The sequence below is a fragment of the Mus musculus genome, chromosome 7 (genome assembly GCF_000001635.26).
Source record: "Mus musculus strain C57BL/6J chromosome 7, GRCm38.p6 C57BL/6J".
NCBI lineage: Eukaryota > Metazoa > Chordata > Mammalia > Rodentia > Muridae > Mus > Mus musculus.
The window spans coordinates 101,957,071-101,975,388 of NC_000073.6; the positions used below are offsets into that span (position 1 = coordinate 101,957,071).

At 44.2% G+C, this 18,318-nt stretch overlaps 1 protein-coding gene across 12 annotated transcripts in view; it reads left to right on the plus strand.

The window, feature by feature from the left end:
• Positions 1-18,318, plus strand: part of Numa1 (nuclear mitotic apparatus protein 1) — an 80,983-nt gene that overhangs the window by 23,094 nt on the left and 39,571 nt on the right. For 2 of the 12 annotated variants that reach the window (XM_030241950.1, XM_006507172.4), the window contains exon 1: positions 12,536-12,899. The exons of 4 other annotated variants lie outside the window; for them this stretch is intronic. The gene's annotated coding sequence lies outside the window, so the exon portion shown is untranslated. Of the gene's footprint in view, positions 1-12,534; positions 12,900-12,999; positions 13,308-13,584; positions 13,804-18,318 lie in introns of those variants that run through there. 6 more of the 12 variants (XM_030241949.1, NM_133947.3, XM_006507170.3 and 3 more) reach the window with 6 other exon arrangements.

Consider the following 18,318-nt stretch of genomic DNA (forward strand, 5'->3'; position numbering starts at 1 on the left):
GCCACATCAAGGCCATAGAGTGTTTTCATAGCCTGTGTGATCTGGTGCTTGTTGGCCTTGACATCCACAATAGCACAAGTCTTCTGTCGTCTCCATAGCTGACTCAGGGGTTGAGGGGCACTTGATGATGGCTTGTTTTTCCTGGGTGTGCTCTTGTTGAGGATACTGGGTTGCCTCTGGAGCTGCAGGGTCTTGTGCCATCGGATGGTGGGTGTGGATTTCTGTGGCTGTGGCGTTGCCTTCTTGGCTTTTTTTTTTTTTTTTTTAAGATTTATTTATTTCATGTCTATGAGTACACTGTAGCTGTCTTCAGACACACCAGAAGAGGGCATCTGATCCCATTACAGATGGTTATGAGCCACCATGTGGTTGCTGAGAATTGAACTCAGGACCTCTGGATGAATAGTCAGGGCTCTTAACTACTGAGCCATCTCTCCAACCCACTTTCTTGGCTTTTAAGACCTTCCCTTTGACATTGGTCAGAACCTTACTTCTCTTATTTCTTTGCTTTTGGTGCCATCTAGGCAAAAGCCAAGTTTGTTTTTGTTTTAAATAATGGTGACATATCATACATACTTTATCCTCTCCATTTGTAAGTCTGTCTCCCTCAAAGTAATGGTGTTCTCAGCTTTTATATTTATTCTGGTATGCAGTTGTTGCTTCTTCCTTCTCCCCTCCCCTCCCCTCCCCTCCCCTCTCTCTCTCTGCTGTTCTTCCTTCTTCCTTCTCCCCTCCCCTCCCCTCCCCTCCCCTCCCCTCCCCTCCCCTCCCCTCCTCTCCTCTCCCTCCCCTCCCCTCCCCTCCCCTCCCCTCCCCTCCCCTCCCCTCCCCTCCCCTCCCCTCCCCTCCCCTCCCCTCCCCTCTTTTTTAACAGCAGTGCTCAGAATTGAACCCACAGCATGCTAGGCAAGAACTTTACCAATGAACTATACTTTCCAGTCCCTGAACCAATCTTTGAGTATCTTTAGAGATAGCAATCTCCACTTGTAATGGGTAGATTCAGTTTTTAGAAACCATCAGAAATGTCTTGTGTCTAAGAATTAAACAAAGTAATATCCTCTATCCATCTATCCATCCATCCATCCATCCATTCATCCATCTTATCTTATTCTTTCTTTCCCTATCTATCTATCTGTTTATTTTTTGTGACAAAAAGGTATGAGTGATTGTTATAAAACTACTATTTCTCTCTGTTTCTCACATGGAATAGTGTGTGAAGGTAGTTTTGTCAGTGTTTTAAGCAGTGATTAAATATATATGGAAAGCTGTAAATGTATATGTATTTACAGTTTTCATATGGTTTAATAAGATGGGTTAATATTTGAATAGAGTTGCTTTCCTGTTTACTCACTCTATATGTTCTTGCTTCCAGGTCAAAGTGACTAGATAGTGAAGAAAATTAGCCCTTTTTCTGGTAGTCCTCTGAAATCACAAATACTTTAAGGGTCAAAAGAAGGGCAGCTCGGGAGGCAGAGGCAGGCGGATTTCTGAGTTTGAGGCCAGCCTGGTCTACAAACAGAGAAACCCTGTCTTGAAAAACTTAAAAAAAAAAAAGAAGGGCAGGACATGTACCTCTAGGAAGCTGTGACTGCTGAGCTAAGACAGGTCCATCTCTAGAAGAACCACCAAGGAGACTGAAGCATTTTCGGTCTGACTGCTGATGCCCACCAGCTGGCTGAAGCAGAAAGTTGCAAGCACATATTGTAGGAGAATCACTGATTTTTTTTTCTTCTCTTTTCTTTTAATAGTTATAGGTTTGAAAGTGGGCTGGAAGGTGGGTAGGGCAAACAGAGGGCTGTAACTGAATGTATTCAAGTATTCCAGTCATATACGAGTATCATATACTTGATCATCTATATGCTCCTGACAACAGTTGAAATTGGTTAGTTAAATAAAATGTTTGTCAGTCTGGCCAAATGATCCTGTTGCATAGTCATTGTATTAAGTAACCATTCACATTTCTCCATCTTACTCTCTTGTTTCTCTCCTTTTTTCTTTGTTGTTTTTCTTATTTTTATGTTGAGTATCAAGATGCTAAAAGTTTTAGATCTGAAAATCAGGTAAGCCTAAGAAGGTTTGAGGCTAAGCCAGATGTGATGGAGTCTACCTTAATCCCAGTAGCATAAAGGTTGAGGCAACAAAATTGTCAGAGTTTAAGTCCGACATGTTCTGTAAAGTGAGGTCTAGGCCAACAGGGACAGAAAGAGTCTGTCTCAGAGAGGGAGAGAGGTTGGGGGGGGAGAGAGAGGATGAGGGAAGGAAGGGGAGGGGAGTGGAGGAGAGAGACAGAGAGAGACAGAGAGAAAGAGAGAGCGCTTAAAGTTTGAAGAGGGATGTATCTGTATCAGTATAAAGCTGCTGAAGTACTGGGGTAGCAGTGGAGTGTCTTTTTATTTTATTTTTATTTTTTTTCGAGATAGGGTTTCTCTGTGTAGCCCTTGCTGTCCTGGAACTCACTCTGTAGACCAGGCTGGCCTCGAACTCAGAAATTTGCCTGCCTCTGCCTCCCAAGTGCTGGGATTAAAGGCATTTGCCACCACTGCCCGGCTGGAGTTTCTTTTTACCCCTAAAGTCACTAAAATTATAGTGACTTTTCTGCTGGCAGCCACAGATGGATCATCAAGTACAAAGTTGCTGTTTAAAGAGAAGCAGCCCCTAGGACTTCCCCCCTGAAACACAATCATAGGACATGCTGGGTCTGGGAGAAGTTGCTCCTTAACAGGACTATTGTTTAAAGAAGGTAGAACAACTTTCATCAAAACAGATAGTGTGGATTTTGTGACTTCAAGGCTCGGGAGACTTTCTTCTCTGCAGTTAACTTTGAGCCCTTTTTGAAAGGAGTTCTTTGACTGGTGCAGTAGGATTCATTTGGAGAAAAGGCCCTATGGACCCATAATTAGAAGTTAAATGCCCAAGAGTAGGGCTAGTTGCTGGAGAAACAGTGTGGCCCAATCAGTTGCTTTTCTGTTCTTTTGACCCGCAGATAACCCTAATAAGAAAGTAGGCTGCTTAGTGAGCTCAGGAGGTGACTGGAAGAGTGCAGTCCACATCTCTCTATCTCTGCTCTTTGTCTCAGTGCCCTTTCCTTTTAGTCATGATTGTGCAAACACACTCTGCTTGAAAGGCCCCCTGAAGCTGCAGGCTTTTGGCATTAATTGTTTTCTATCTATTCATTCGAGGTGTATGACTTACAATTAGAGAAACATTTGACTGGCTTCACTGACTGCCTAATGACGGAATTTACTAAGTTAGGGCCAATTATCTGTCGGTCATCCAGCAAGCTTTTGTTTAACAGCTACCTGTATCAGGTGTCAGAGGGATGAAACAATATTTTTTGTCCTTTATGATCTTAATTTGGGTGAAACAGATAGATAAACAGCATTCCTGTAGGGGAGTGAACTAAAGTATGTAGAGGAACAAATAATAAGTGGCCATATGGAAGAAAGAACAACTGTTCCTTATTGTGGGAGAGACTAGGAGAGCTGAAGGGAGAGGCATTTTAGTCAAATGATAAAGGATACATGGGAGTTCAAGAGTTGTAGAGGACAGAGCATTTCAGTAGATTCACAAGCAGTGATACAGAACCTAGAGAATACCTGCTATGCTGAGGGAAAGGTACTTGAATTAGCTGGAGATGAGATTGGAAAGGAAACTAGAAGGCTGGACCTTAGAGTACTGGGAATTTTTTTTTCTAGATTTTATTTTTTATGTATGAATTAGGCCTGCATGTATATATGGGCCAACAAAAGTCAGAAGAGAATATTGGAGCCCTAGGGACTAGAGTTACAGATGATTGTGAGCTGTCATGTGGGTGCTGGGACTCAAATTCGGGTCTTCGGGAGGAACAAGTGCTTTAAACCACTGAGCCATCTCTTCAGCTCTAAATACGCTAAAGAATTTTGATTTTCGGGCTGGTGAGATGGCTCAGTGGGTAAGAGCACCCGACTGCTCTTCCGAAGGTCCGGAGTTCAAATCCCAGCAACCACATGGTGGCTCACAACCATCCGTAAAGAGATCTGACTCCCTCTTCTGGAGTGTCTGAAGACAGCTACAGTGTACTTACATATAATCAATAAATAAATCTTTAAAAAAAAAAAAAAAAGAATTTTGATTTTCTTCTGTATATAATTAGATGTTGAACTCTGTGTGTGTGTGTGTGTGTGTGTGTGTGTGTGTGTATGTGTGTATCATGACTCAATTCACATTGGTTTTGGTCGGTTTTTTGTTTTGTTTTGTTTTGTTTTTTGTTTTTTTGTTTTTTGTTTTTTGTTTTTTTGAGACAGGGTTTCTCTGTGTAGCTCTGGCTGTCCTGGAACTCACTCTGGCCTCAAACTCAGAGCTTTAGCATACTTGAGCTTTAGTTGCTATCTTAACTCTGGTATTTAATTTCTCTGACCAACTTTCTTTTTGTTACTGAAAATAATACCTCCTTACAGAGCTGCTGTGAGGAACACTTGCAATACTTTATAAGTAAGTGGTACAGAGCCATATACAAGTCCTGACTTGTATTGTTCTGCTGAGGGCAGTAGAGTCCCAAGTGGTATGTGATATGGACCAAAAATGACAGAAAACGAATGACCTTTATTCCCATAACCACTCGTACTGTCTTTTTGTTTGTTTGTTTGTTTTTTCAAGACAGGGTTTCTCTGTGTAGCTCTGGCTGTCCTGGAACTCACTTTGTAGACCAGGCTGCCTCTGCCTCCCAAGTGCTGGGATTAAAGGTGTGCGCCACCACGCCCGGCAGAAGAGGGAGTCAGATCTCATTATGGGTGATTGTGAGCCACCATATGGTTGCTGGGATTTGAATTCAGGACCTTTGGAAGAGCAGTCGGTGCTCTTAACCACTGAGCCATCTCTCCAGCCCTTGGTACTGTCTTTATTGGTAATACTCATGTGGTCACTAGCTTTTGTAGCACTCCTAAATGGGACCAAATTTCTAAAAGAAATTATTTATTTATTTATTTATTTATTTATTTTGGTGTGGGTTTTTTTTTTTGGTTTTTTTTCGAGACAGGGTTTCTCTGTATAGCCCTGGCTGTCCTGGAACTCACTTTGTAGACCAGGCTAGCCTCGAACTCAGAAATCTGCCTGCCTCTGTCTCCCGAGTGCTTCGAGGCCCGCCCCCCCGTTCTTCTTCTCTCTTTTTTTTTTTTTTTTTTTTTTTTTTGTAGAAATTTTTAGACATTGGAAATTTCTCCAGAAGTCCCTGCATCCTTCTTTGAGATAGTCTCAAAGAACTCATGGACATCTGTCTGCTTCTGTCTCCTGAGTACTGGGGTAAAAGGCATGTGCTACCATGCCTAGGTCCCCCTCCCTCTCTCCCTCTTTCCCTCCCTTGCTTCCTTTTTATTGGTATAAATTTATACTTGAGCCGGGCGTGGTGGCGCACGCCTTTAATCCCAGCACTCAGGAGGCAGAGGCAGGCGGATTTCTGAGTTCAAGGCCAGCCTGGTCTACAGAGTGAGTTCCAGGACAGCCAGGGCTGCACAGAGAAACCCTGTCTCGAAAAACCAAAAAATAAAAATAAAATTAAATAAAAAAATAAATTTATACTTAACAATGGTTTTCATCTTGACATTTTCATACATGTTCATGACTATTTTGATCATATTTACTCTTTATTACCCTTTCTTGTCACACTCCAATGATCCTATAGCTAGCTCCTCCTACTTTAATGTTTTCTTTCTTTCTTTTTTTTTTTTTTTAAGTGACCCAGTGATTTTCCTTAGGATAGCTTTCAGGAACATGGGTATCTTATCAGTGCCTATACTACCCAAGAAAAAGTCTCCCTCCTTTACCATTATTATCCTTTAGCCTATAGATCCTCAGGGAGAAGTGGGCATTCATGACAAGATGTCAGGCCCAATCTTTCACTGCTCTGTAATCACAGTTGCTATGAGTTCTAAAGTACAGTGGCCATGTCATGCCCTGGAGACAGCGTTCTCGCACACTCCACCCTTCTGACTTTGTTCCTGTCACCTTTCCTACAGTGTCCCTTGAACCTGTGGGGTTATATACATGTCAATTTATGACTTAATTTGACAGTTACTTGTTCTCAGCACTTGGATCAATTTGAATGTCTGCAGTTGCATATATCCACTACAGAAATCATCCAAGCCCTCTGAATGCAGGTGCTTACTGCAGCTGTGTGAGACAGGCTTTGGAAGATGAATAAATTTCAACTGCAAATTAATAGGCTAGCCTTTTACTTTTAAATAAGTGAGGATGGTTATCCTATGTTGGACCTTCTAATTATTGTCACTGTTTCAAATGGGATCCAGACCTATGGGTTTAGAGCCAAATGGAGTTTTCACTAGTTCGTAGTTACTTGTAACTAGGAGACACCTAGAGACCCAGTCTTTCTGGCTTAGATTATAAACTTTGAGGTGAGACAGACTTGTGTTTGCATATTAATCATACATATGAGTCTCAGGATAATTGGATTGTTGTTAAACATTTTAAAACCTCTTCAGTAAGGATAACAGTATTAATATTTGTTTGATAGAGTTAATACTATTCTCAGTAAAAGGGAATTCTCACTATTCTTGCATATATGCATACCTATTTTGGTTTTGGTATCCATGTACTAGTCTAGAAATTTAAAGTACTTCTAGAATTTTGCGTTCCTCATTCTTATAATTCTCTGTAGACATCTCAAAAGTAATTCCAAAGTTGTCTCTTTCTTCTTGTTGTCAGGTCTTTCAGACCTGTGTCACTTCCTGCTTGGGGCTGACAGTGACTTTTATCCTCCATTCTATAACAGCTGTAAGAAGTAGGTGGAGCTCCACATGTCTCTATGCAAACCTATCTTTATCTGTATCCCAGGGCTCTATGTAAAGATGTCATTTAAAAGGGGTTACTTTTTGTTTGTTTATTTTTTATTTGATTGTGTGGGGTTTTTTTTGTTTTTGTTTTTGAAACAGGGTCTAATATAACTCTATGCACTCTCGAACTTAACTCGCTATTAGCCAAGGTTGGCCTGGAATAAGATCTTGATCTTACTTGTTTCAGCCTTGAAAGTGCAGGGGTTGCAGTATGCTACCATGTCTGGCCAAGTGGATTCATTCACTTTTTTTTTTTTTTAATATTTTTTATTAGGTATTTTCCTCATTCACTTTTAAAGTATAGTTTGATATATAAAATTAAATTAAGGAAAAAATATATCTTCTTAGAAAAAGTTTATACCACAAGTCACTTAAAAAGTTATTTCATTGGGCTGGAGAGATGGCTCAGCAGTTAAGAGCACTGACTGCTCTTGCAGAGGTTCTGAGTTCAATTACAGCAACTACTGTGGCAGATATATTACCTATAGGGACACTCAGGCATTTTACTCCTCTGTGGCACTGAGACAGGGCAAACAGGTTCTTAGTTTTGTTTTTGTTTTGTTTGTTTGGTTTTTTTTTTTTTTTTTTCCAAGACAGGGTTTCTCTGTGTAGCCCTGGCGTCCTGGAACTCACTCTGTAGACCAGGCTGGCCTCAAACTCAGAAATCCACCTGCCTCTGCCTCCTGAGTGCTGGGATTAAAGGCGTGCGCCACCTTGCCCAGCAGGTTCTTAGTTTTGTAGAAAGGCCATCTTGAGGGAGAACTAAGTGGGGACTCTTGGACTTGACTAATCAGTCCTCTCTGGGAGTTGTTTTTGCCCTCTGCTTTTCTCCTGGGGAAGCTTCAGGCTTTGCAACAGTGACTCATTAACCAGCCACTGCCCTGGAGAGGGAGAAGAGGGTGATGGTAAATGGGCTGGAGGTCAGGCCTTGGAAACAGTACATCTCTCCAACAAGTTGCAGTGACTGCCTGCCTTTCCTTTCGGCTTCCTTTTCTTACCCTGAGCTATCACCAGCATTTCCCTCGAGGAACACTTTTCTTCAATGCTTGTTGCTTCTGATAAGTTTTGCTATTTGTTTGTTTGTTTGTTTGTTTTGTTTGTTTTTGAGACAGTCTCACTATGTATCTCTGGTTGGTCTGGAATTCTCCATATAGACCGAGACGGCCTGAACTCACAAAGATGTACCTGCCTCTGCCGCCTGTATGCTAAGACTAAGGGTATATGACACTATAACTGGCTGTGACTACTTTAAAAAATATTTTATGTGTGTGGGTAATTTTGCCTACATATATGTCTGTGTATTGTGTGTGCCTGGTGCCTATAGAGACCAGAAGAGGGTATCAGTTTTCTAGAACTAGAGGAATACAATTGTGAGCTGCCATATGGGTGCTGGGAACTCAATCTAGGTTCTCTGGAAAAGCAGCCAGTGCTCTTAACCACCAAGCCACCTCTCCAATCCTTCAGTTCTTTTTTTAAGCTATGTGGTTGTTTTGACTTAAAAAGATGATTCTGAGAAGATAAATGTATAGTTTCCTCTGTGCTGTTGATAGTGTACCAGCTTATTTATTCAGTTATTCAGTGACTGTCTTTAAAGCAATAGAGGGGGGATGGTAGGCTACTTAAAAGACTAGCTTGTGTAAACAAGTCACCTAACTCCTTAACCTCAGGATTTTTTTTTTTTTTTTTTTTTTTTTTTTAATTTTTAAAAACTGGGCTTCTCTGTGTAGCCCTGGCTGTCCTGGAACTTACTCTGTTGGCCAAGGTGGCCTTGAACCTCACAGAGTTCTAGAAAACTGATACCCTCTTCTGGTCTCTATAGGCACCAGGCACACACAATACACAGACATATATGTAGGCAAAATTACCCACACCCGCCTGTCTCTGCTTCCTGAGTGCTGAGTCATGCAGCACCACTGCCTGGCTAGATTTCCTGAGCTTTTAAAACAGCCACATGCAGTGTGTTCTGGTCTTCACTCTGCCACTTGATATCCTGGCATAATAAATGCTGCTGCTGTTACTGTAATTAATAGTGCTAAGGCACTATACTAAACACTTGCCATGCTTTGTTTTTTAATCTGCACGTTAACTCAATGAGGTAAATAAATACTATGGTTATCTCTATTTTAGAGAAAATGATCTGAGAATTAAAAAGATTAAATAACTTGTCTAAGGTCACCTGGCTAGTAAATGTTAGAACCAACAATCTGGATCTAGGGCTCATTTGTAGCTGACCCTAGAGCCCTTCGTCTACATAAAACATTCCATCTAAAATTACATACATCTAAAATTGCCTGGCAGGGTGGAGAGTTTGGGTAAGGGCATAAGTGTAGTAGGAAGTAAAACTGGAGCCAGGTTATAGAGGCCTTGGAATAGTATTATTTATACTAGAATCACCCCAGTTCTGGGGGGCCTCCGGGGAATTACTCTCTCATTTTTCATTGCTAAGGATGGAACCAAAAGCCTCACATATGCGAGGCAGTGTTCACCACTGAGTTATATCATAGCCTATTCCCTGTCATTTCTTTAAACTGTGACAAAAGGATAGTATACATTAAAACTTATAACACTGACATTTTAAAAAAAGATTTATTTATTTTATGTATATGAGTACACCGTGGCTGTCTATCTTCAGATACGTTAGAAGAGGGCATTGGATTCCACTACAGATGGTTATGAGCCACCATGTGGTTGCTGGGAGTTGAACTCAGGACCTCTGGAAGATCAGTCAGTGCTCTTAACCATTGAGCCATCTCTTCAGCCCAACACTGACATTTTAAACAAGAATAATAAAATGAATACCAAATTGCTGCAGCCTACTGGCTACAATGGGAGATGGAGTATTACCAGACCCTTTGAACAACTGTGTGCTTCTAACTTACTACCACTCTTCAGCTTCTATCAGAACTCACTCCTCCTGCATTGTGAGTTCTTCCAAAACCCCTTTCTTTATCCCCACCCCACCCCGCCCCTTTTGGTGGGGTAATGAGTGCCTTGTAGAACCAGGCAGGAGCCAAGTGATCTTTCTTGGTTGAGAAGAAAGAGAAGTGGAGAAACTAGCCACACTTCCTGGGTAGCCCATAAGTTAGTTGGCCTCGAAGTGTAAGGACTTGGCAGGGAAATTCTAGAGGAGATTTCAAGCCTTCTACAGCAGTGGTTCAACTGGAACGTGTTACCTTGTGTTTAGAGCAGGGGCAAGATGGAGAGATACAGTATCTACTCTGTCTTCACTGTGAAGTTTCAGGACTCACAGTACCAAGTGGAACTGCAGAGACTGGTGGGCAGTTTAGCAACCCTCTTATTTTCATCCCATACAATTTTAGGGTGTGCCAGTCTTTAACTATTTTTGCCATTTCTTTTCATAAAATGTGAACATTTGTATTTGTGGTAGTCCTTTGAATAGAAGCCGTCCTTTCTGCTAATAGCAGTTGCTAAGTACAGACTACAGAGGGATGGTGAGAACAGGCTGTAGGTTTGAGAGAGCAATGTGTCTGCAGTCTTGGGTATGGATCTCACCAACACCTCATCCCCTCTACTCAGCACACACATTCTTTTAGTAGCCAGAGACTGTGTTTGGAAAGCTGCCATACAAATGTAGTTCAGTGGAACAGATTTAATGAGCTTTAGTAAGCTAGGGACTATGGCTGATCATAGAGAGGGAACTGGGGTATGTCCTTAAGGAGTTGTCATTCTAGATGAAAGAGACTTTCACAAAAATATATATAAAACCATTTCTTGAGCTTTGTACATGATTAGCATAATTTTTAAACACTAAAATCATGTTTTTGTGTGTGTCAGAGAACAGCTGTTGGGAGTGAGTTCTTGTCTACCATGTAGATCCTAGGTCTTCAGACCAGATCATGCATATCTCCTGAGCCATTGTGTCTTTTTGTACATGGTTATTAAAAATAAATCCAATCACTGGGTGTGGTGGCACACACCTTTAATCCCAGCACTTGGGAGGCAGAGGCAGGCGGATTTCTGAGTTCGAGGCCAGCCTGGTCTACATAGTGAGTTCCAGGACAGCCAGGGCTATACAGAGAAACCCTGTCTCAAAAAAACCAAAATAAGTAAATAAATAATAAAAAAATAAATCCAACCATAAAAACATACATACAGTGTAGGAAGTCCCCAAGTGATTGTCCCCAGTAATCCACTACTGTTACCAGTTTAATATTGGAGGGATTGAGATTTGAAGTGTGCCTATAAAGTAAAAGCCGAGAGAGGAACTGGTGGGGAAAAGGCGGTCACACTGAAGGTACCATCCTGTTCCAGGAGGAATATCTCTAGCTTCTTTAGCACTGGTAAACCTTCTGCTGGGACACCCTGGTGACAGAGACCAACCTTTGTGAAGCATCCACTAGCACCTTCTGTGCTAAAAGTCAGTGTGTTGGGCACCTTGCGAATGTTACTGAGTTCATGCTTGTACTCTTAAAGCAGAGGAGGCTATGCTTTCATCTAGGAATCTGAGGAATCCTTGCCAGGGTTATGTAGTTAGCTGCAAGTGATTTGTGATATGTATGTAAGATAGTCACTTTGTGGCTTAGCTTCCTCATGTCTACAGTTGAGTGGTAGGGCTGGAGAGATGGCTCAGCGATTAAGAGCACCTGACTGCTCTTTCCGAGGTCCTGAGTTAAATTCCTAGCAACCACATGGTGGCTCACATCTGTAATGGGATCCAGTGCCCTCTTCTGGTGTGTCTGAAGACAGTGACAGTGTATTCACATAAATAATAAGTCTTTTTAAAAAAGTCATCTTAAAGTTGAGTGGTAATTTACCTGCTTCATAAAGAGGTGTTGAAGCCTAATGAAATGATGCCCAATAGGTCAGTAGGATGGTTTGAGGCATGTTAGTAGGTTCTTAGTAAGCATTAGCTACTATCTATTATATCCTGTTTCTTCTTCAGACCCCCATCTCCTCCTCACATGTGATTCACATATGCCATGTACTTTCTTCCCGGTACAGTTGCTCCTCCTAGTTTTGTCTTGTTTGAGATAGGCTGTTACTCTGCCTTGGCTGGGCTGGAACTCTAGTAGTGAGTGGATCAGGCTGGCCTTCTGCTCCAACCTCCCACTTGCCAGGACTGTAAGCACACAGCACCATGGTGGCTTTGAGTCTCCTGCTTTTTGTCAGCTTCTTTCTCCTCAATGCTTCTCATTCCTCTTTTAACTATTCTCTACCATCCGTGTCCTCAACACCTTCCTATCTATTGGGTAGCCTCCTAGCTCACCTTGCTGCCAGAGAACCATTTTGTCAGGTTAATCTGGCTCATACCACAGCTCTCTGTTAAAACCATCCCAGATCCTTTATTTGAATCCTTGAAGTTCAAGATTTCCCAATTCTGACCTCAGTTCACCTTTGACACCTGGTCTCTCACTGCTACCACACCTTTCTGCTTTCTTCTCCCTTTCCCGAGAGGAAAAATTTGATTTTGTGCTTGAAGATCCAGATTAAAATATTACTTCAGTTTTCTAATCCTTCCCTCATCTAAACTGGTTAGTTTCCTTACATCTTTTATATGAGTTAACATGTACCATCTTGGGATAAAACTTGTAGTCACTTCTGATCTGTGGAATTGTAACCCTAGCTCAGACGTTGGGTATAATTCTTGTATGGGTATTAACAATATTTAATAGCAATACATTACACATACTTCATTAAATGTTTCTAGTTGTAAAGTGAGGGAATTCCTTTAACTATCCCAGGAGGTGTCCAGTGGGTGGCAACGCTGTCGAGATCTTGTCTGAGTGTGACATTTCTTTTAGTCATATAGTTGCAGCAGACTCTGAGGATGATGAGTCCCTGTGCCTGTTGAGGGCTCTAGCCAGCGCCTGCCATACTCAGAACTGTGCCTTGGCCCCTCGGCCCCTCCCCACAAATGCCCACAGGAACAGCGGATTAGGTTCTGGCAGCACAGCTGGGATTTTGGCGGCCATTCCAGTCAACAATAGCGCAGCTATCGGGACAGAAGAGCGAGGCCTACGCTCCGCGGCTAGAAACTGCCTGGGCCGCTCGTTTGGGTGGAGGAGTGGGAGGAGCAGGCACACAGCATGGCATCTTGGCCTTGCTACGCAGAAGGTAGGGGCTGAAGAGATTCCCTGCGGAGAACAGGCTAGGGTGGCCAAGTCCTAGGGCGGGCAGGCGGGCGGGCAGGCAGGGCGCTCTGAGGAGGCCTGCGCTTTGTGTGGCGGGGAGCCGGCGGGCGGCCGTGCGCCTGCAGACACGCCCCCCTCGCCGCGCCGCAGGAAGCTGCCCCTGTACAAGGCCTGCGCCGTGCGGCTCCCCTGCGCTCGGCTCCCAGGCTTCCTCTGCGCCGGGCGCCTTTCCCGCCAGGGGCTGGCCGTGGGTTCGGCGGCTCTGGGCCTGCCCGATAGGGCTGGTCTCGGAGGTGGACAGGCCGTCACTGCTACTGCCTTAAGCCCTGCTGGAAAGCAGCGAAGGGGGAGTGTCCTGGCCATCTCAGGTTGGTGAGGCCGGCCACCGCGGGTGCGTTTTTGTGTGTTTACGCCACAGCCTCCAGCCCTTGCTGCGCGTGCTCTCCCTTCAGCAATGGAGCCTGCGGGCTTGCGCCCTAGCCACTCTCCCCGCCCCCGCACGTCCTGCTCAGTTTTTAGGGCACGGGCAGGCTTCACCTGGGTCCTCCTGGTAGGCGTCGTCCCCCCCCCGTCCCCCCCCCCCGAGCTCTTGGCTTCGCTGTTGCTCCCAGACCGCGCGGAAGCTCGCTGTGCCTTTAAAGAAAGCAGACTCCTGGCTGTGACGCACTTCTGGCTGTCAGCCAGGAAGATTGCTTCTGCCTGGCCGACTGAGAAGAAACCCAACAACTTTTCTTTTGTGTGTGGGGTTACTTTCCACTGCCCCCCCCTACCCCTGTCCTTTCAAGATTTAAATGCTAATGGCGGATTAAAACCTGTAGATACGTTTGGCTTTAGGAGTCCGGTAAGGCCCCCAGCACTAAGACTTTTTCTCCCTCACTCTTTCTCGGGTTAGTTTTGTTTTGTTTTGTTTTTTCAAAAAAATGGACGAGAGGGTGGGGTGGTTCATCCCCCTCACCTCCCTTTGCTGCGCCATCCTTAGAGGGGAGGGAGAGGAAAGGGAGAGCAAGTAAACACTGAGAAACAGGCGCTGGCCCTGCGCAGAGCTTGCCAACATCCGGGAGTTGGCGCCTTTCTTTCCCCTCATAGATGTCAGCGTGTTTTTGTTTGGAGGGAGTAATGTGTGCGCCTGTCCTAGAGCTATAGAGACGGCCCAGTAGAGGGCTTCCCTGTTTCCTTGTGTGGTCCTAGATGTTTTTGCGGTGTTGGACAATGAAAACGTGTCTTTTTTTATTTTTTATTTTTGTCAGCTGCCAGGGATCTGAGTGTGTGAATGTAGTGGTTGGGGATAGGTGCTGATGAACTGCCCCAGAGGGCTGTGTATGTGCGCTTGCGCAGGCACTTCACACAGTATCTGCCTGTAGGCCGCAGTCTAGTTCATGATTGCAACTTTTCTGCTAACATTTTTCCGATCATGACCTTACGAATATGGGGGAAAGGACTAGGTGTCAGTACTGTTAGCTCTGATTAAGCCCGGCAATGTGAAAATAGACTGACCTCAACAGAAGCAGATTGTCCTTTAATTAGAACAATGAAGGGCAGCAGGCTCTCTGGGGAGTGGAGGCTGAAGAGATACAAAGGGCTTGGGGTTTTATAGGGCAGAAAAGGGAACTTTTGAAGGTTGGCGATTGCATCTGCAGATCTGTACTCTGCAGTCTCAAAACTGTAAATACTCAAGGGTTGGTGTTTGGACTTTCTTGTCAGGAGCGTCCCTGTTCCTAGGTGTTATGGGCCTACTTACTTCTGGGGGCTTCTCAGTCCTCCTGAGGCTTTTAGGTCATTAAAAAACTCTTTGCCTCCTCCTCTTTCCCCTTTTTCTCCTCTTGATTATGTGGCCTTACCTGCCCTAGAACTCAGAGCCATCTTCCTGCCTCAGCCTTTCAAAGTGCTCTAGAGGTGGGAGTCACCAAGGACGATTTTTTTTTTAAAGAAACAACGGAATGTGGGGTTTTCCTGAAGTCTTTTCATTCCTTTCCAGATTCTCAGGACTCTGAGTCAGAAATCTAGGTTACAAAGAGAGTGGTGTATGTGCAGAGGGAGAGGCCTGAGCTGAAAGTTAGTGCCTTAGAGCAAGTAGAGAATTCATCCAGTAACTTCATTTGCTTTTGATTGCAGAAATGCTGAGAAACAATTGACTTGTCCACACAGCCTACTCAGGGCTTTCCCCCATAATAGAGAAAAGATAATGCTTTTCTTGGCCTTTTTTCCCCCTTTTTTTCTTTTGGTATGAATGGTGGTGGTGCACATCTTTAATCTCAGCACTTGGGGGGCAGAAGCAGGCAGATCTCTGAATTGGAGCCCAGTCTGGTCTACAGAGCAAGTTCTAGGATAGTCAGGTTTACACAGAGAACACCTGTCTTGAAAAAAACTAAAGGAAAACCATCTCAAAACAACTCAGCCCCTTTGTTAGCCAGAGGACACACCAGCAAGACAGCTCCTTTTGTTGTTTGGGATTTAATTTTTGTTTGTTTTTCTTTTTTCTTTTTTTGATTTCCTTTCTTTTTTAATTAATCATTCTATTCCTTTACATCTCAAATGATATCCCACTTGCCTGTTACCCTCCACAAATCTCTCCATCCTGCATCCATCCTGTACCCCCTCTCCTTTGCCTCCATGAGGGTGCTCCCCCACCCACCCACTCTCTCCCACCCTGCTGCTTCAGTATCCCCCTAAGCTGGGGCATCAAACCTCCACAGGACCAAGGGCCTCCCCTCCCATTGCTGTTAGGCAAGGTGGTCCTCTGCTACATAAGTATCTGTAGTCATGTGTGCACTCCATGCCCGTGCACTGCACTCCTTGGTTCCTGATCTAATGTCTGGGAACACTGGGTGGTCCGGCCAGCTGATGTTATTCTTCCTATGGGGTTGCAATCCCCTTCAGCTCCTCTGTTTTTGTTTGTTGTTTGTTTAATGAGTACACTGTAGCTCTCTTCAGACACACCATAAGAGGGCATCAGATCCCATTACAGATGGTTGTGAGCTACCATGTGGTTGCTGGGAATTGAACTCTGAACCCCTGGAAGAGCAGTCAGTGCTCTTAACAACTGAGCCATCTCTCCAGCCCCCCCCCCCTTTTAATTTGTTTGTTTGGTTTTGTTTTTTTGAGAAGTGATTTTCCTATGTCACCCTGACTGGCCTGGAACTTGGTATGTGGACCAAGCTGGCTTTACACTCACAAAGATGCGCCTGCCTCTGCTTTCTGAGGGTATGGACCACTACACCTGGCTTTGCTATTGCTATTGTTGTTGTTAAGACTGGGTACAAGCAATCCTCCTGTCTCCACCTCCCGTGTATAATGAATAAACATTTTATCAAGGTAGCTTGGCCTTTGTCAGGGCCCTCTAAGGTAGCAAACCAGGTAAGATCCAAGTCACAGGTTAGTTGCCTGTGTCTCTTGATGTATTCCTCCCAGAGGAACTCCCAACATCAGTGTTCAGTCCAACAGCGCACAAGTTGCTCAGGTGAAGGAGAGGGTATCTATTTTAGGGAGTGGTGCTGGAGCCTGGAATTTTTATAGCAGGGTAACTGATAGTTAGGTTTTGCCTGAACTCAGGTGTACAGATGCTGCAGCCATTTTCTTACCTGTGAGTCTCTAAGCCTTTGGAACTTTGGAGTTGGAGCCTGGTGGGTTTGAGGAATGACACCTTGAGGTGGAAGCCTGTGGCCCTAACATTCTGGGAGTAGGAACAGTAAAAGAACGAGGGTCAGTGCTGGCAGGGGCTCCTAAGTTGAGAACTTGAACAGGTCAGTAGCCAAGACCAAAGTTCACTTTGGTGTTATCTTGAGGTGAGGTGGTGGTGTTCAGGCAGGTAGCCGTTAAGAAGGAGCTGAAGCCCAGACTAAGGGATGGCACATGGGAGGAAGGAGTTGGGCTGCCTCACAGACCCTCTGGCATATCACCAAAAACCACAATTGTTTTCAGAAGAGACCTCCAGAGCTGAGCAACCTGACCCCTCTCTGGTCTGGTTCTTGCATCTAGCAGGTGGTTTACATTAGTCTCAGCCCTTATAGGAAACTGTGGCTAGTCTTTAACTCCTTCAGATCCAGAGCGTGCAGACCAGATGGCAGCGTATTTCTTGATGTCACTCTCCTTGTCCTGACACATCTTTTGTGGAAACATAGAGGACTTCCTTCCTTCATTCTTTCCTTCTTTTGTTTTTCAAGACAAAAGTTTTTCTGTAGAACCCTAGTTGTCCTAGAACTCAGTCTGTAGACCAGTCTGGCCTCTGATTTACAGAGATCCCCCTGCTTCTGCCTCCTGACTGCTGGGATTAAAGTTGTGCACCACCACCACCCAGCTTATAGAAGATATCTTCTAAGTGTGGAAATTAGTCATGATACAGGGAACTATGTATGGCAGCTTGGAAAGTATAAAGAGGACAGAAGGGACAATAAATATGCAAGGTCACTGCTTTTCTCTGTGTTCCTTGGAATGGGGAAAAGAAAGGGTACTTTATCAGCTTTTGGGAAGCCTCATTTTTGGATTGTGGTTACATTTCATTTTCAAAGAACCAGGTATGTGGGAACTCTAAGGTTCAGGGTCCTGCAGTACCATCTGGATTTTGTTGTCCTTGTGGTCAGAGTGAGTTGGGGTGGGTCTAAGCCTTCTGTGAAATGGCTCACAGAAGGCTACAATTGCAGGGAATCCGTGTTTCCATCACCATCACCCAGTCTTCTGGGTGGGGCCTGCCTCAAATTTCAGGGGGAGGGTGGAGAGGATGGTGCTTTGGCTGAGAGCCCTTGGCTGCTGCGCTGAAGTCTGCTTAAAGCTGTAGTTCCAGTGCTGAGCACTATCTGCCACTGGTTTCAATCATTGTTACTCAGAGAAGCCATCATTACCAGCCAGTGGCTATGCTTCCTAAAGCTGCACTCTGGTGTCTTGAGGAAGTGCTCTTTGTGATCCTTAATGACAAGATCTTTCAGACGTTTCTAGTGTTAAATATTGGATTCCTAATTTCTGTACCCGGTAGTTTCCTCTGGGGAGGACACCAGAGGGGTTTTATAAATTTTGCTTCTGAGATGAAAGAAAGAGGTTTCTTAAGCCTTGGGTGATTTTTTTTCTTCTTTTTTTAAAGCAGCATAGCTGTAGAGTCTTTGAGTAGGTAAGATTTATTTCCTGTTGTAAATGAAATTTCTGGGTAGTGAGCATTGCCAGGGAGGTCAAAACTACATTTGGCTTGTTACTGAAGACCACAGAGACTTCCTTCTCCAGTTCTGGAAATTGAACCCAGGACCTTACACAGGTTAGGTAAGCATTTTACTTAGCTATAAAAACTCTGATCTGAACACCCCAGTTTGAGCAGTTGACTTCATCCTACAGGCTAAGTTTGGTTTCTCAAGCTATAGGCTGGCCAGCTACACACACACACACAAAGCCTAATTTCAGTGCACTGGTTAAGATCATTG